A 12,101-nucleotide genomic window follows, 5' to 3' on the forward strand; every position below is an offset into this window, starting at 1 on the left:
CACAGAGATAGAAATGAATGGATGAGAAGCAAAGAAAAAGTAACTGAACAATTTCCAAAGATAGTTAGCATTTTGCTTATGTTAACTAATGTTTTAAGGTTCTCTTCAATACATCTTCAGCTCCATAGAGAATGTTCATTGTTATACAGTGAAAGGGATACCTGTAACACATAGACCACATGTTATATGTATTATGTTGGATATTAACAGGTGAAAAATATTCTAATTATTCATTTAAAGCAAAGTCCTCAAAAAGAGGCAACATAAGACTACTAAAAAGGATGTAAGATTTGAAATGTAAAGGGAAAGAATGTTATAGCTCTAAAAGTAATTGGTACCCTTTAGAATAATCAGAATCATAATGCTTCTTTATATCTTTATAGGACCCTGTGAGAAGTGTAAGAACATCTTGTAGCATGTATGTTCCAGAATGCTAATTAAATAAATAATTATTAAAACAAGAACATTCTATATCAACCTGCTGGAGTTAGATTTTCATTCTTTTCCAATTAATTTTTTTTCTTCATCCTTTGTTTTTATGCCTCCATAGTTTCCTTGTGATATTTAGTTGTATATTCAATAGTGAATGTTGAAGTAGTCATATCATTTTGTAAGTAAAGTGCAGCATATGATATTATACTGCATCGCCAGTATAATGCATAGCATTTTGAAGAATGTGCATCATTAAGTTACCCATAACTGTTCTTTAACAACTTGGTTTTATATTCATTCATGAGCAAAAATATCATGGACGACTCTGTCACAGGTTAAGTTCTCCAGAAGATGCTGAGGTACAATTTTAGATGCAGGATGTATACTAAGAGATAGGACCTGTGCAGGAGAGGATGAGGGAGAAAAATTAAGCCATGATACAAGCTCTACGTAGTTTGGCTAGCTCAGAAGGAAATTTTGAAATAAGTATTGCTTATCAGAATGTCCTATGTCAGGCAGAAACAGCTGAAATTCCGTACCCTGACTCACCAGAGGCTAGAACTCAAAATTGAGAATAGATATTGGAGATGATTATAAATGGGGTGATTCTTGTTTGTAACTTTTATTAATAGACCCATATAGTCTTCCTTTTGAAGATACAGTATCACATTTTAATCTTAGATTTTATGAATATACTGCATGCTGGACATGATAAAACATGAGAATCATCTCTGATCTGGCACTTCAGTTATGTCATCAATTGGCTGTGGCAACAATCTAACAGAAGTAGCTTTGGGGTTATTGAGTATGTGATACAAGTGTATCTTATTTTCACGAGCTCACACTCTTGCCTATTAAATAGGTTCTGTAGTGTGGCATGATCTTATGTGAGATTTCATGTTGAAGGAGTAAACACTTCCAAGGCTCTCATATTGTAATCCTGACTGGGCTTTGCAATCAGAGAATGTCAACCCATGGATGGAATATGTTATAATCTCTATGAGAATAAACTGTTGTCACTTCATGATAGAAGAGTCCCAATGTCATCAACTTTAACCAGTATTTAGTATGTCTCTTCAAGGAATTGTGCCATATCAGGGACTCAGCATTTACTATTGCTGGCATGTTGTACATTTAGCAGCAGCAGTAGATGGTTCAGTTTCAATAAGTATGGTTTATGATATTGGTCGTAGGTAGCTTCCATCTTTATCACTGTGACCACTTTATTCATGTATCTATTATGGAAACACTGAGTTGCCCAATTAAAGAGGAGGTTATGTCAATGGCCTGAATCATTTTGCTGAAAGGTGATTGCTTTTTTGGTAGACATTTAAAGGATAATACAAAGCTCTTCACTTTTTATGCTTACTCATATATATTCATACTCATGCCTCCACCCCAGCCTTCCTTGATCTCAATCCTTGAGAGGATGTCCTTTGTTAATGTTTCTAATGGCCATCCCTATGTGAGCTTGCAATAAAACCTCTGTCCATTTTAGTTGGAAACTAACTAGTGAAATAACCAAACACCCAAATTTACAAACTAAGCTTGTTTTCATTGTCCTCTTTCTTCAGTTGGTCATATAGGATTCTTCTGTAAAATCACAGGCAGCTTTGGGGGAAGAGGGCTGCAGAAGTTGTGGATGTGATATTGCTTGTGACTTCTGATTCTGTTTATGCTTCTTTATGCCTTTGCCACTTTATCTTAGAATGGATTGTTGATGAGTCTTCATGACCACATGACTTTGTAGCTCTAACAAGACCCAGCTCATGATGGCAACTCCAATCACATGGTTATTTAATGTCCCAAGGTCAGGTCTTCCATATCTACCAGGGTCCAGAAACATGACAAAAGTTAATTTTTAAAGACAAAAATTCTCTGCTGGAGATTTCATGTCTTTACTTCAGAAACTCAGAGCCTATGTCATATACTTATAATATGTCATGCAAAAAAGTTTCCACATAAAATCTTTTCCCTCATTGATACCACCAACTTCATATGATTTACCAGATTATATGGCCCCAGTAACAGGGATGCTTGCACCAGATCTTGGAACTACTCCAGAGGCCTTTCGTGCCTTAAGACTCACTCAAAGCTGGAAATCTTTTTCATTGCCTGCTGTATGGTCAGAGCATATTTCTAGGTATGCATTATTTTTGTCTCCAGAACCTGAAAAGGTCCACTAGGAATTGTGTTTCTTTCTTTGTGGTTGGCAGTGCAAGGTGCAATAATTTTTTACTTTGGAGATTATATTTGTCATGTCCCGGATCACTAGACCCTTAAAAATTGTATGGATGTGACAGACCCTTGGTTATTCACAGGATTAATCTCCTAGTCTCTGAAATGAATGTGTCTTACAAAGACCTCCAGTCGGTCCAATTCTTGTTCAGCCTACTCAATACAATGACATCAATATAAAATTAATTTGATGTTCTGTAAGCTCTTCAGACAATTTCAAGTCCCTTTGAACTATAGTATGCCATAGGACAGGAAATTAACATAACCTTGGGGGAAAAAATGAAAATATATATTGTTGTCTGATTCACACAAATGTTAAAGTATCTAATCTTTTTTCTGATAATGTTGGAAAAGAGTTCATTTGCCAAATCAATGACTAATATTATGACAAAATTCCACATCTAGCCTGTTAGTTACAGTCAGAGACACAACTTGGGTGAGCTTGAACTAGTCTACAGTCGTTCTTCAGGGTCCATCTGGTTTCTGCAGAATCACACTGGTGAATCAAATCAAGATATGAAAGAGATCACTATCTCTGAATCTTTGTGAATCTTTAATTTCTGTTAAAACTTACCTAGGATGTGATAGTGGTTTTGATTTACTATCTTGGCTGGATTTGATTAATTATAACAACTTCCACTTGTTTTCAGCTATTATAATAGCCTGTGTTCTACAGACTAAGAACCCAATGTGAGGATTGTTCCAACTTCCAAGTATGTTAGTCCCAATTATATATTTGGGGACCGGGAAATGACAATAGGTTGTCTATGCAAAATGAAGGTATACACTGTAAGCTAAACTTTGGTCAGGACTTCTCATACCCATGTATCCCCACTCTAACAGTGCCATGATAATGTTTAAAGTGTCTAGCTGAATTAGTGTCCTCTCAGAGCTACTGTATATCAGTATTCTCCATATCTAGTATTATCCTTTGCTCAATTCACAGTTATTTATATAAATGTCCATATAACCCTTTGTGGGAATTACTTGATGAACCATTACTTTGTATACTCGCCATATCTTTCCTCCTGAGTACCCAGCAACATCTTTAGTTGATGGATTCCAGGGTGGTCAAATTTCTTAGTTGTAGAAATCAGGCAAAAATTCATAACTTTTTTATCGTGACACAGCCCTCAGCCATCCAGTCATTCATTCTTGATTTTTGCTGCTTAGTGTTTCCCTTGTCAGTTGCCCATCTATTTTGCCCTAAGGAACACTGTTTTATTAAAGATTACCATAACTTCTGTGGGTCAGAAATTTTGGGCTGCCACTTTAATGTTCTAGATTGTTGCAATTATTATGACTCCATAATAATTGCCTAACTGCTAGAAGTTGAATGCCTTTACTTGACTTTTGTTGTTATTGGGTTCTATCGTCCTCATGCTATCTTTGAGCTAAGTTCTGTAACAATCTCTATCAACTTGGGCAAAAAAAAAAAAAAAAATCTTTTGAGTTTCCTGGGGCATAGAGTATTCAGTGATAAAATTAGGAAAATTGTCTATCCTACATACCACAAGACCTGGACTACAAAAATGTATATTGTTGTCTGCTTCATGCAAATGTTAAAGTCTAATCTTTTTCCTGATAATGTTAGAAAAGAGTTTATTTGCAAATCAATGGCTAATATTATGACAAAATACCATATTAGTCATCACTAAATTTTTTAACTGCTCTTGATGATTCTTTACCAGAGCATTTCTCAAGGCTCAGGTAAATGAGAGACCACTGGGTCTTCCTAGGGGTCATAATTATTCAGTGTTTCTCTGCCCACACATAGTGTATAAATTGCAGCATCCCTCATTCCATAATTCTTTTCATCCCATGCCTTAGTGTTTACCATGGTAATTTGGGCATTTCAATTTACTCAGTGAAATTCAGCATCACTTTTTTTATTCATTTAAAGGTACCCTAGTCATGATGTTAAGTATTGTCTCTTGGAAGAGTATCCCCAAGTCAAAAAAATATTTTCTATACAGTTTTATGATTGGTATTGCTTTCTTCCCTCCCATTAGAGGATATAAGCTTCCTTGTGCACAAACAGAACTGTGGCTTTCACACATGACTTTCAGTTGCCTGTCACTCACCCTTAGTTCTGCACTGTCTTTCAGTAAAGTACTGGCAGTGCCTAGCAATAGTGATCCAATTCCTTATCCTTATAGCCATTGTATCTTCAATACATTTCTAATGTCTAACACATCACGTGGACTAGTGCAGTCTATTCCACAGGAATAGCTTCACAATTTTTATTCCACAAGAATAGCTTCACAATTCATCACTGCCGAAGTTTTAACAATTAGTCTGCCACACTGTGCCAGTGGCCGCCTGTGTTCCATCTATCACCAGTCATAGGGTCCTTACTGCCAGCCAGGTAGTAAATCATCCAACTTCAAAACCTCATCACTTGCTCCCTTGAACCACTCCCGGTACCAAATATTGAAAGTTGGGTTTGTTGGAAATAGATAATCAGATGAAGTTTTAATGTGTAATATGGTTATTAGGGATTAATACCCATGGAAGGAAAGAGGAAGAAACATTATTAGGTAGAGGAAGAAGTTAAGCTACATTTCAGGCACAATAAATTGTTGATTCATTCGATGAGGAGTCCAACAGATTATCACACATTAAATCAAAATGTGAACACTTACATGACTATTCTCAGTCTCTGGAGGTGGGTTATCCTGGCAATGAGATCTCTTCAAGTGAAGCAGTCCCTGGAAGATCTCATAGCTGAAGGGTATGTGCTGACTGCTTCCCTCAACTATGAAACAAGTCCTTCCTTGAAAAGAGATCTGGAAGTTCATCTCCCTGTCTAACGGAACTTTGTTTCCTGATGGCATGCTATTGGAGGCAAATGAAACATACTTAAAAGATCTTTTTTTTTTTTTTTTTGCCCTGTTATTGCTTGTACCTAAAATCTGAATAATAATATTTATAGAAGTTAAATGTATCTGACCAATTTAATAGTTGTAATTATACATACAATTGACACTCATAATAGTAAAAGTAATAATATACATGAGCTATGTGTAAAAAAAGGTATTGAATCTAAGCTTGGTTCTATTTGTACTGGATCATAATAATAATATAGGTGAATTAAGATACAGTTTATTTGCCTGTAATAAAAACCTTACAAAAAGACCAACAGTGGTGCAAATGGGTATTTAGGTTTGTTTTTCTCTTAGTACAAGTAATTTGAAGGTAGGTCTTACAGAGCTGGAATTGCTGCTTAAACTCCTAGTCTTGTTTTTATCTTTCTTATTCACTATGTGTAACCTATGTGTTTATCCCCATGGTTATAAGATGGTAGCTATACTATAGGAATGAAATTCTGTATCAGACACAAAGGGAAAAAGATACATGATAATGATGATTGATTACTCTTTTCCTTTTATCAGAAAAAAATATAGCCTACCCAGAAGCCTTACTCACAAAGAGTTGTGCTTATATCTCCATGTCACATGGCTACCACTACCTGAAAAGATGCCTGTGGATGTCATTTTCTAGATGAGCACATCGGTACCCAAATCATCAAGATTCTTTTATTAAGTAAGAGCATAATGTAATTTGTGGTGTTTGACATAGGGGATATTTAAATATTTAAATTGCTAACTACTGACAATGCTATTAATAGTGTGGTAACAAACTTTATAGAGAATTTAGTGCTTTTAGCATTATAAATATTATTTCACACTATGTTCAACATTTTTTAATTTATATATTGAGCTGTTTTAACAAATCATATTGCTTTGAAACTATCTTACAGATAGTCAACAAAATAATATCTGAAATTAAGTCCTTTCAAATTTAGACATTTTTCCGAGATAAAAAAAAAAAGGGAATGAACTTTTTTGCAGTTATCTATCACGAAAGCATGTTAACTGTTTAATTCAGATGCTGTTGAAATGTGCTTTAAAACTTTTCCATCTTTTTACTATATAACAATAATAAGAAAGTTATTTTTAAAGAAAAAGAATCAATAAGATCACATTACAAAATAAGTCGAACAACTGAGGTGGTCAGAAATAAAACAGAAACTCAACAAGGTGGGACTAATGCCTGATACCAGGGGGATGGCAAGACCTGAGGCAGAATAGAGTGGTCAGGAGTTCATTTTATGTCATAATTGGAAATTTAAATGTCATTTTTAAGATCATAGTGACCTAAGTCAGTTCCACTCTGTGAAACGGGGGCTAGAGTATGGATCTTCTGTCCATGTAAGACGAATGGGAATAGCTGAAGGAAGTCATTTCTTGAGACTGCAATTTCTATCAAGCTCTCTACATAGATGTCAAATGGAAGTAGGCAGAGTCTTAAAGCCAGTGGTTTAGCCAAGTTACCTGCTAAATTAGTTATCTTCTGTAATATCCCCAATATAACCGTGGAGTTAAAGTCCTGAGCATATTGGTTTTCACACTGGGGAATCCCACAGCTAACATGAGAGTAACGAGAAAACCACTGGGCAGATAGATGAGTACAGAGTTTTTCTACAATCTCAGCCATTCTTAAAGAGTTATTATCTAATTTGCTTGGAACCTTCCCTTGTCTCTTTTTGTCCCCCTTTAATCATTTGAATCACATTTTCAAAAATGATCTAAGAAACTATAATAAACTAATCCAATTAATTTACTATTTATTAGAGAGATTTTGTTTTCTTAAAAATTTTTAAATATTGATATGTCACTTCTGACATCATTTTAAAAAATATATGCCCTGCCTGCCTCCATAACAAGGCACACTAATAAAATCAGTTATATAGCATTGGATTATTCCTTCTACTTGCTATATAGTTTATCAAATTAATATCACCTAACAAGTATGTTAAGAATAGAAGGCTTTCTTATCTATCATATCTGATTCAATGTAAGAGAAGAAAACCAGGCAGAATTCCAACATCATTTGTGCTAGCAAAGACAATAAATATGCTATTGAAGGTAAGATGGCTGATTAAGCTGAGACAGAGACTAATCTTTGACATGAATGAAACTCTCTAAATGTTATCTTCTTTGAAATCCTGAACAGAAGTCCTGGAATTATCTTTCTCTGACTTTCTTAAAAGTCTTGCATACACTGAAAAAAAAATATATAACCACTTTCTGTGAGAGAAAATGACATGATATTCCTAATATAGATACCACCATTTTCCAACTAGATCTTACTTATTCAGCTCTACATTTTATTTTATTTTTTTTTCAATAAATCTGAGTTAACAATGATACTTTCTCTGATTTATTCACTTATGAAACAAATAATGCCTGAAGTTTAAAGAATTATTTTTATAAAGGCAAACAAATGTTCCTATGATTTAGTAAAAGTAAACAAATTTTACTTCTACTTGGGTTGCAAAATAGACTCCAGCTAAACGCACAGATTATTCGCTTAATCTTTATAACATGCAGGATCATAACATAATAAGAGCTAAGACTGTAATATACTTATATTATTTTGTATGCTAAAGCAGAGTTTTAAATTCTCCTTAAGATAATTAGTAATTAAAAATAAACATGTGGACACAGACACATACACACATTCACGCATACACACACAATGAATGTTAAGCATTTTTGCTAGAGACAATATACCATTCCTGTTCTTTTCAGGGACTGAGATAGATCCTACAAAACACTTCAGCAGACATTATGTTTAGATTTGATCTTAGATTAAATAGATTTTACTGTCACTCATCTGACAGAATTACAGTGTGATTCATTGACAGGTTGGTATAGAAAACTTGGGTCACAATGAACGCTGTATTAAACTTTTCATTTTTTTTTTCTTAGCAGGTACAGCACTGAATACATTTTTAGAGTCTGTAAAGTTTACTTCTAGTGCTCTCTCTTTATCAATCTTTCTTTTTGTCAGACTAATTCCCTTTAGCCTAACCTATCCCAAACTCTTTTATTAGTCTCCTTAACTCATGAGAATTGTATCATATTCTATTGCTTTATTGAAGAGTTAATAAATTGTTAGCTCTAAGCTTTATACAGCCTTTAGATGTTTTGTCTTGTGCTTGTACTATAGAAACATGGCAAAAATAAAAATAAATGAATAAATAAATAATAGATACCAATACTTAAAACTAGATTTATAGTTTTTCTTAGAAGCACTTAGTAACTTTGGGACCATTAATTCTTTCTATCCACATGGCAATAATTGTTAAGGGCTAAATAGAAGCTGCTCCTCAAGACAGGTTAGGTTTACAGTGGCTCCTACAGCCTCTTTTGTGTTATCCTTTGATTTAACATTTTCTCTCATTTACATTAATAGCTTGGCCCCTGTGGGCTTTTGGGTTTGTAACCTCTGTTATATAACTTCCTCTCTGAACTGTCAGCTAAGTCCAATTAACATGTTTATTGATAAGACAATATTTCCCACTGGTACATATTAATAAGAAATACTTGAAAACCTTCAACACTTAAACCTTTCTATTTTTTTTTAAAGTGGTTAAATGAAACATCTGTTTATAGAAGGTGTTATCTCTGGACAGAGTCTTTTCTGAAAACTTTTTAAACATGAGATGCCAATCTTAATTTTACCATTTGTCCATACTACCCTCTTATCTCATCTTTTTGAACCTTTATACTTATATATATAAAGAATTTGGATATTAAGATATCTTTTCCCCCAGCTCACTACCTTTACTTCCACAATGATTCCTTCTATCGCTTACTCTCTCTCAGTTTTAAAATTAAGATTTGTTATGTCCTTCTAGAGAATATATTCTGGCTTCATTTTTATTTAGAGCTCTCTGTATTTCCAAGTATTTTATGAATATCTCTATTATAACCATTGTCACATTCAGATATAATGTTTTAGTTTTCATATTTAATGAGGATAGATTTTACATGTGATATGTAAGTAACAATAAGAACTGCTTTGTTTGTTTATTTCTTTAAATTTGGTCTTTAAGCCAGATCATGTGTTCTAAGGCCTCAACTTCCTGTCCATGAAGAAATCCAACTCAATCTGTTAAAAAGGAACTTCTTCCTCCCTAAACCTAGGAAAGATTTCTATTAGATCAAGTACACGTACAAAGTACTCTCCTCAGTGAGCAGTGGTCACTGCTGATATTCTCATTGATAGTGGCTCTGCTGCTTTCTGCCAAGCTTGAGCAGGAGTGTTTTAGTTGAGGCTGGAAGCCTGAAACCTAAAATCCAGTCTCCCTTAGCAATTCATTCAGCTTTGATTACCTTATTGCTTACATAGGCCACTTCAAAGCAATTATTGAAAACACATGACCACCCTCCCTCTACTAACTCAAGAAAAATCACTCTAAACTTTTTTCTTTCAAATTGACACACTTTATTTACTTCTAAACTTAGGCATTTTTGCATTCTAGAATCTTTGAATTTCATCCAGTCTAGGACTGTGGGTAAGGATAAATTTTAGATGCCTGCCAATTTTTACTCTGCTTCTCACAGTTTGTTAACAACCTCCTGGGAGGAGAAAAACAAAAACAAAACACAGCTTTTAACAATATTATTAGGATGAAAGTGTTGTGGGCTGAATTCTAAGATGGCTTCTATAATTTCTTTCCTGCTCCTTAGTGAACACTTGTATAATTCCTTCCTCTTGAGTGTCAGTGGGCCTGACCCAATCAAATGAGACCTTTTCAAAGAGAATCTAGGGGTCAGAGACAAGGGAAATCAGACAGACTTAAGCTGCATCAGTTGCTTTTCTGCTGACCTTTAAATGAGCAAATTGCCACATTGCTGTGGACAGGGGTAGATGGCAGGCAACTGTAGGCAGTCTATGGCATCTGAGAGTGACCTTCATCTACAGTTAGCAAGAAGATGAGGACTTCTATCCTATAAGTTCAAGGAAATAAATTCTGAAAACATCTAATGAGCTTAGTAAAGGACTCTGTGTTTCAGATGAGACTATAGCTTGTGACATTGGTTTTGGCCTTGCAAATTTCTGACCAGAAAACCCAGTTACCTTGCAGCCAGACATCTGACCTATGGAAAACTGTGAGATAATAAAAGTAATTTTTAAAGCCACTGAGGTGGTAATTTGATATACATAATGGAAAACTAATATGGAGATTTCTTACAAGAACCAGAGGAAAATAAGACAGATTAATATCTCAAGGAGTTAGTAAAGTATTCATGAGTTTTTCTTACTAACTGTAATTTCATTGAAGGTATAGATTTTGTCTTTGTACTTTAAGTATTAGCTTAATATCTGGATGATAACAGGACATACATTTTTTTGGATAAATTTATGAATAATATGAGATAGCAAACATTATTATTTTAAGAGCTTTAATTATTGAAGAGAGAAAGACAGATTTGGGGATGACTTTAGGAAATAGCAGGATTGACTTTTACCAGAGTGTATATTTTTAGAAGAATTATAAGTTTAAACAAAGAAAGTTGAAATTGAGTGTTTAAAAAAGTAAGTATGATAAATTAACGTGCACTTAATATGACTTCACTACATAACGAGATATGGACAGTCTACTAATTGCCATTTTTGTTTTAGAAAGAAAACCTGAGGGCTTCTATTTTTTAGAAGTATTTATATATAACACAAAAATAAAGTCACTTTAACCTTTAACAGTATGAAGTGGCATACACAAATGCACACACATACATAAAATGAATTAACTGAAAACTAGTGTCCCTGAAAATCCTATATTTCAAATAAGGAATGTGTGAACACGGAACTCACGGGAGGCATTACAATGTAATGTTATACAGCAACAAAATCTAATACAATTTGAGACATCATACAGAGAGCAATCATATCAGGGAGAAGGGAGGCAATAGTTCTCCCTTACTAAGTTCTGGTAAGAGCACTGGGAATACATTGCACATTCAATACTGGGGAATCACTGGGCCTACAGAAAAAAAAAAAATATCAGCTAGAAATTGGTGAGAGAAGAGGAACTGAAAGTTAGGGTGTTAGAAGAATTGAGGCATTTGGGGAAAATAAGAAAATAACTTAAAACATCTAATTGACCAAAATCATCTGGAGTAGGTGAAATTTTCTTCTGTTACATGGAGAGTACAGTCACAGAGGACACTGAAGAAATTACTAGGGTGGTGCTTCCCAAAGGTTACCTTGAAAACAATTTTTTTAGGAATCCGAGTGGACCCTGAAAAGCAATTCAGTATTAAAATTTTTGTCCTCAGTGATCTTTCTATCCTTCGTCACGTTATTAAAAAATTTTGTATTGTCTAGGGCTTTGTCCTTTCTTTTTTGTTAGAAACTCTAAATTATTTTATACAAAAATTTATCCAAGTGTTATTACTATTACTACTATTATTAACAACAATGGAAAGATTGATAATCTTTCAAATTTCAGGAAAGTTAAAGATGTATAGATTCTTAATTAGCAGGTGATGAGTTTGTTAAACTGATTTATGGAAGTAAAATACAAAAAGTTTTGTTGATGACACATTACATGTGTTAAACATTAACATTTGCTG

The sequence above is a fragment of the Pteropus alecto genome, unplaced genomic scaffold (assembly GCF_000325575.1).
Source record: "Pteropus alecto unplaced genomic scaffold, ASM32557v1 scaffold239, whole genome shotgun sequence".
Classification (NCBI taxonomy): domain Eukaryota; kingdom Metazoa; phylum Chordata; class Mammalia; order Chiroptera; family Pteropodidae; genus Pteropus; species Pteropus alecto.